The sequence below is a fragment of the Olea europaea genome, unplaced genomic scaffold, assembly GCF_002742605.1.
Source record: "Olea europaea var. sylvestris unplaced genomic scaffold, O_europaea_v1 scaffold2836, whole genome shotgun sequence".
NCBI classification, from domain to species: Eukaryota; Viridiplantae; Streptophyta; class Magnoliopsida; order Lamiales; family Oleaceae; genus Olea; species Olea europaea.
The window spans coordinates 11,643-19,741 of record NW_019246870.1 but is presented as its reverse complement, the minus strand read 5'-3'; positions in this window follow the sequence as shown (position 1 = coordinate 19,741).

The following is an 8,099-nucleotide window of genomic DNA, read 5'->3' as shown; positions in this document are numbered from 1 at the left end:
TCTTTTGCCTTGAATTTTTTTGCTTTTTTTTTTTTTTTTTTTTTTTTTAAAGTTTTTGTGCCGAATACATGCGTCATCAAAAATTTCTTTGGTACTTGTTGAGTTTTATTTTTTATATCGTAGATGGTTGACGTTAGTATTTGAGTTCTTGCCATTATAATTTGAGTTTATGTTTGACCATCCAATTTCTGGAATCTATGGGGTATGCTTCCAAATTTCTCCATTTTATTTCCTTGTACTACTATATTTTTGAGAATTGTTGACTTGATTTTACACTGACATATTGTATTGAACCGTACTCAATATTTCTATTTATAAATTTTGTTTTATAATTATTATAGGTTTGTTGGTGAAGAAATAAATAAGCAATTTTTGAAAAATTAAATTGAAGTTTACAGCACGTTTAGGCGTGCTATATATGTAACAAACTTTTCATGGTGTGCTACGAATGCTATAAATTCCATGAAGTTTTATAGCGTGTCTAGATGTATACCATAAATTTAATACTTTATACAGCTTGTACTCAGTGAATGTTGTAAAATGTGTTAAATGTATTGTGTGCCACTGAACGCCGTAGAATTAATAACAGCATTCTCTATATGGCGCACAATGTTTGCCGTAAAAAATAAACCACTTTTTACAGCATTGCTTTATACGGCGTTTTGTCGTACGCTGTAAAGAGTTATTTACGGCATACAATTCATTCCGTAAAAAAACCACTTTGTTGTAGTGTTTGGTCTATCATTTTCTGAGGGCATAATGGTAATTCAATGTGAATGAGTTGAGTTTACTCAAAGCAGAAAAATGTTTGTTCAGATTCTTTAGTCTTGAATTCTTCTACATTTTTTTCACTTCATGGGACCATTTTCAAAGAAAACAACGATTTGCTCATCTTCTCTCTCTCTCTCTCTCACTCTCTCTCTCTCTATCTCATTCATCTTCCTGGAGCCATGATCACAAAAAATAGTTCTTGTTTTATAAAATTGTAATGTTTTTCTTATTGTTAAAATTTGGATATGACCCAAATTCTTTGATGAAGATAATTGAGAGTTTTGATTAGAGTGTACATTAAGAAGAATTTTATTTGAAATGCTTTTAGAATCCTATTCAAATTCTATTGGTAAATTCTAATTGAAGTTCTATTTGAAAGCTCTATTGGTTTGGACTTAAAGAGATCAAGATAAGGAAATTTTTGAACATTTTATTTCATCTACAACTCTACTTCCAGTGCTTGTATTGTCCCTATATATATTTGGCTTTTCTTCCAATTTATGCATTGCTGAAATTGTATCTTTCTCTTTGTTGGTTGTTAATTAATAAAATTACCTTGTTCCTCTATCAGTCTCTCTTCTTAGTTTAATTTTGTTCTTGTTTGTGCAATCAATACTTCATATCGTGTCATACTTACCTCTTTGTTCCCAACAAGTGGTATCAGAGCTATTGGTTGGAATTTTATTTGAGGTTTTCTGTTATCGATGGCTACCATGAAATATGAAATTTCGCTTTTGGATTGCAATACAAGATTTTCGTTGTGGTAAGTGAAGATGCGAGATATATTGGTGCAGATGGATTTGGATAATGCGTTGTTAGGATTTAACAAAATATCCACAACTTAGACAACAGAGGAGAAAAATGGAAGAATTGGAAGGTACTTTCACCTATTCATCTTCAGCTCTCTAACAATTTTTTTCAGGATGTTTTGAAGGAGAAGACAACAATTGCATTGTGGTTGAAGTTGGAGCAATTGTGCATGATCAAAAGTCTGACGAGCAAATTGTATTTTAAGCAGATGTTGTATTTTCATCGCATGGTAGAAAGCGAATCTTTGGAAGATCATCTGGCTGTGTTCAAGGAGATCGTTGTCGATTTGTAGACATTAGAGGTAAAGTATAATAAAGAAAATTTGGCCTTAATCCTATTGGGTTCGTTGTCTGCTACATTTAGGGACAGGATTTTGTATAGTCATAATATTCTCACAATTGAAGACATATATGATGCTTTATTCTCAAATGACAAGATAAAGCATATAGTTGGATCTGAGCCTAGAGTTGAAGAAATTTTGGTGGTTTATGGTAATTGGCGAAGGGGAAAGTCAAGGTCGAGTTTCAGCAATTAGGTTTGCTATTATTGCAAGAAGAATGACACATTAATAGAGATTGTGAAAAATGCATAATAAAGGTACTTCAGCTGCAAATCACATGAAGCAATCAAACACTTTGAACAAGACCAACATAGTTGAGGACTTTTCGAGTGATAGAGATGTCTTGACAATTTTTAACGTGGAATCTAAACATGACAAAGAGTGGATTTTGGAGTCAACTTGTACGTTCCATATGTGTCCAAAATGGGATTTGTTTCAAACATATGAAACGATGATGCAAGGTGTAGTTGTCATGGGTAACAATGAACTTGTTAGATAGCTGGTATTGGTAGAGTCAGATTAATGTTGTTAGATGGAACATGTAGAACACTTGAACACATTTAACATATTCTAAATTTGAAGAAAAATCTCATTTTGTGGAGTACTTTTGATTCGAAAGATTACATGTTCTCTGAAGTAGGTGGAGTTTTGAGGGTCTGGAAGGGTGATCGTGTTGTATTGGAAGGATGAAAGAGGTTCCAATTATACATATTGCAAGGTCGGGCAGAATCGATGAAGAAAAGTGAGCACAGGTTTAATACCGTGGTGGAGATTTACTTTCGTGTTGTACCTTTGAAATTTGGATCTGGGTCCATATTGAAGAACACTACTTAGTCGAGTTTAGAAGATATGACTAATTTCGCTTTCCCACTATTGTCCGCAATTCCATCGTATTCAACTGCTAGAAATAGACCCATTGGAGGTAGGTACGGGAATGTTGATTTGGTTGCACATGCTTTTGGGATTTTTGAAGATGTGGAGACTTGCAATGGGCCCTCGGTGAAATCATTGAGAGTTGATTTTGCTACGAGGTGTACTTCGACCCTATTTGGTAAATCTTGAATTTCTTGTAGGAATTTTTGAAACTCAATGTTTAGGTTCGAGTATCACTTGTGGATACTGTGAAAGAGGAAGAATAATTTTTCATGAGTGGAGAAGATTGGTTTTGAAGAGTTCAGTCATTACGCTAGAAGCAGGCTTATTTTTTTAGTGGAGAAATTTCAAAGCTTCTTTCGTTGCACTAGAATTCGTGTCAATGTGGAGATTGTTAGAATTTGAGTATGACCCGAATTATTTGATTAAGATAATTGAGAGTTTTAAACGTTACAAAATTTATATTAACTGAATTTAATATAAGTTCAAGACATTTAAGGGCTCTAACCAACGAAAATGAGGGGCCGACTGCTGATCGCCCTGTGGTCACGAATAGCCAGCCTTTAATGGCTACAATTCCTTTTCGGTAGTAATATTCCATTTCAGTTGGAAAATGCAGTCAGATGTTTGGGGCGGTATTAAAGTGCACATTACGAAGAATTCTATTTGGAATACTTATAGAATCCTATTCGAAGTCTATTGGCAAATTCTAGTCGAAATTTTGTTTGAAAGCCCTATTGGGAGATGGAATTTGTGCTAGACTTAAAGAGATCGAGATAAGGAAACTTTTGGGTGTTCTCTAAAGGAGCCGACACCATCACAACCAATCTTTGTCCACAAACCAGACCAGATAATTTTTCAAGGTATTATGTTGAAACATGTCAGACGTTAATTTCGCAAATCTGAAAATTCTAGATGGGAATTTGGTGGTTATGGAAAAGCCCAAGTTCCGGTTTCAGTAGTAACAACTCTAGGTGATGATGAGATTTTAGTTTTCAGAGATGGATCAGAACCTAGGACAAATGAAGGATTTTGGCAAAGTTTTATAGTCCAGCAGATACATGGTTACCTAATGGCAAAATTTCTTATGACAATCGTACGAAAACCAATGTTTTGAAAATCGGATCAGACATCGACCCAAAAAAGCGAGAGGGTCAACTGTTGACCCGGGGTCGAATCGGATATCAAAATTAATTTTAAAAAATGGAGTAAACAATTAAATAATTAAAATTGCAAAAGGTTGATCCCACACCGAAAGTTGTAGAATAATATATAGGAATCTTCTCTTTTAAAACCCAATTAAAAGATCCCACATAGAAACTTAAACAATTTTTATACAAGTATCTTCTATTATATGAGCAGCAACAAGGGACAAATGAAATTAGCACTCCAGCAGTTGGAATCCCACATCGGAACATATACTTTTGTACAGGAATATTCTTTTATAGGAAGCAAGAGGGACATCACTTACGTAGGCTTCAGGAGGCTGGGCTTATAAAGGCTATTGAGCCCATTAACAAGTTCAAGAATTTTAATTTGGACACCCAAAAGAAAAAAATAAAATATCCTTAATGAGAGAACCGGTTAATAACCGGGACCGGTTTACCAATTTTCCGGTCAAACTAACCGATTAAACTAGTTTTTTTAAGGGTCTCTCTTTTCCGGTTAATGAATTAGGGCCGGACTGGGATTGAGACCGGTTTTCCCAGTTGAACTGGCCGGTCCGATCCAATTTTCAAAACATTGACGAAAACAAATCAACTCCTTATATCTTGGAGATTTTCTAAGGATCTTGCTCCTGGGCTTTTCTCCCTTGAACTAGATCTAAATGGGAGACAGATTGCGCAGTTTGAGCCTCATTTTTTGAAAATATACATTTTTAAACAGTGCTTTGACATCATTTCAACCACACATTTTTCAATAAAATAATATTACACGTAACTTCAAACTTTTCCTTATTTTTTGACCGCACATTTCTCATCAATACATTATTCAAAAATTCATTCTTATGAAAAGAATAGGGCTCAAACAAGGACAGTATATTATAAGATGGATAGGATTGAACAGTACTGGACCAATGGAGCTTAGAATGGCCATATTTTCAGTTTAGTACCTGGATTATATTTATAACTTTGTTATGCAGATAAGTTTATTTCACATATTCGCTTTTGTTGAAATATTATCCTTCAAGGAAACAGAGAAGACAATAAAAAGAAATAATCAAGAACACTAAATATGGCACAAAGGCTCAAACACGAAATCGTTGTCCTCAAATAATATTTGTCCCTCCCAAATTGAATTTGATGGTTAAGGGGCTCTTGGCAAAGGTTTGTAGGATGAAAAAAAAATGGAAATTTTCATCCAAAAGGACACTAGGCTTCAAATTGAAAAATCAGCCAACGGTTATTTTTTAACCCTATGAATACGCACAATATAATCCATGCGTAAACAATGTAGAAGCATTTTAGCCTTAGTTTTTGCATAAACATGCCTTGCGTACTCATGACAAAAAGGCCCATATTTACGCATGGGCAAAATTACTTCCACCCATTTTATTCATTCCATTTCATTAGGCAATCCTTCGATTATATCTCGATTAATAATGGATGTTTTCAGGCAAATTAAGCAACTTTAGTGGTTGGAGAATGTGGAATGGAATTTGTTTTGGTCGCAACCAAGCATCAATGTGAGGTGTATGCTTATTTTGGGGTATATTGTTAGCCAAAATATTGTAGATTAAAATAATTTTATTAAGTACAGTAAAAGAAATTTGCTCTTAGGTGCCTAGCCCGAAGAAGGGAAGACGAGGCATAGCAAAGGCTAAGGCGATGGTAGGTCCATTCCAGCTATGGATGATCGACCTCTTGAGGAGAGACTTCAGGCAGCAGATATGGATTACCACTCCAAGACCGAGATCCTCCGTCCTAGCATATGGCTGTTCATGTGCGGTCCACTCCACTCCCTCAACAGTGAATGAAACAAGCAATCTAAAATTGCAGGAAATAATAAAAAAGTGAATGAATTTTCAAATCGAGGTATATGTAAACACATAGTGTTCTTTACCGATTCCTCCTCGAGCCATAGTTCTCAAACAAACTGTTGACGCTTTACCAAGTTCCTCTCAATCCAAGAGCACCATATCGACAATTTAGTGCATTAAGATCGAAATTATAAAAATTGTTACAAAATTTAGACAATCTGTTACTCGTATTAGATTGGTGTATATTCAACCTCAGTATCAATTAATCTTCTAGTTTGTGTACTCATTTTCACTCCTGCTTTGAGATCCTTTTGAACTACAATGTTGGGGTTTAACTGGAATGCGAATATCTAATCATATAATTCACGCTGCAAGTAGATAATGAACACAAGATTTACATGGAATAGCCCTCCAGTAAGGTTTTATCAGAGTTTGTCCAAATCTCGAGGTATTGTATCAAACAGGAAAGACAAGGATACCTTTTATCACTTGAGTACATCCAAGCTTGTTTGATAAACTGCTTAAGCGCTCATGCTTCATTACAACCTTAATAAACAAATCAACAATGTTAATGTTAGAGTGGATCTTTTCATCTGCATCATTTTTTCAATTATTTTTCATTCAGTTTCTTTTTCTCCGAGTCTGTACCTCCACAAAATTCTTTAGTTCCCGCAGAGCACTTGTCACATTTTTCCATGTTCAAAAAAGTATGAGGTCTAGAGGGGGGGGGGGGACAAACCAAGTGACATTTCAGACATGAATTTTATACCTCCTCAGTAAATTTAACAATGAATGAGCATCAAAACCAAAATAAAAATAAAGATAAAATTAAATTCATGTTAGCCCACAACTTTATTTAAAAGTAACCATGGTTAATGTCTGTTGTACATATTTCTATAATTTTTTGAAGTCTAATGTTATTGTGCAGCGTAAATCTAAAGTGTATCAATCTTTGAACATGAAGTTGGATGCTTCTGAACACTTCAAAGAAAGGACGCTTCCGTTCTGTCGGTGCTTAACTGGGTCTTTTTTTTTTCTTTTCTTTTCTTTTTTTTTAGTTCCAACGAATTGATCAAAAATTATAATAAAGGAAATTTGAGTCAATATAATTTATTTGAAATCTCTTTTCTTATATTTTTTATTTTTTAATTATACTCTTCCGTTTATACGAAGCAATGTCTAGGTCAAATAAAGACCCTTTTCAAATTTACATCTCTAAATGCAATCAAAGGTACATATTTTATTTAGTTTTTAAGCAAAACATAATTAGAGTTTAGGCGGGATTTTAGGTCTCCACCTAAAAATCATACGAGGGTTTAAATTCGCACCATTGTTTTATTAATTGAAATATAAGTAGAAGTGGGAGGTGACGAGAGTGAAAGACAAACGTAAAATCGTGATTCTATGCTAAAAAAAGTGTACACCTTTAAATTGTTTAGTTGTGAAAATTGCTGAACTTTAATTATTGCATAATTAGTGGTTTTAAACCTAACCATATGTTGTCTGAAAAGAATAACACTAAAACCGATGATTTTAATCCCTACGACCAACATATTCAAGTTACATTTTCCTCGAGTTTTGATGATTCCAAAAGATACTCTTTTTCCTATTATTATTATTATTATTATTATTATTATTATTATTATTATTATTATTATTATTATTATTATTATTTCATCGATATCACTATTAAAAAATAGAGTTTCGAGTTTCAGGCACGGATTTTCCGTTCCTAAAGCTTCAATATCCGTTGCTAATAATCTTTACCAACGGAATATTTGCAACCACAAATCCGTTGGTAATTTGAGGGTCACTGATAGTTACCAACAGATCATGCCGTAGGTAAAGAGTAAACATTTTACTAATGCCGTAGGTAAAGAGTAAACATTTTACCAATAGATCTTTTTTTTTTTTTTTTTAAAAGTTGAGTGACTCAATCGAAACTCTGCATGAGGTTAGGAGGAGCTCTTATCAAATTTACCCTTGAAAAAATTAGAAATGTGATTGTATTGTGACGTTGGTGCAGAGTAGAGTGGAGTCGAGTGGATAGGTTAGGATGGATAGGGGCGCACGAGAAAGGTGTTTGAGGGATCTATCTCGATTTTGACGCTTGAGGGTCCTCATTGACCAAATATATTTATCTGGGGTAATTATTGAAGAAATATGATACACAAATAGGGTTAGGGTTTTTTTAACAGGAGTACACATGTCAAACATCGATTGGACAGTTTCAAAAAAAATTAAAAAAAAGCATCAATTAGCTACTAGCACGCAGTCTCTGTCCCTAAACCATGTCACTTGCCCCTATTTGACTAACATAATACA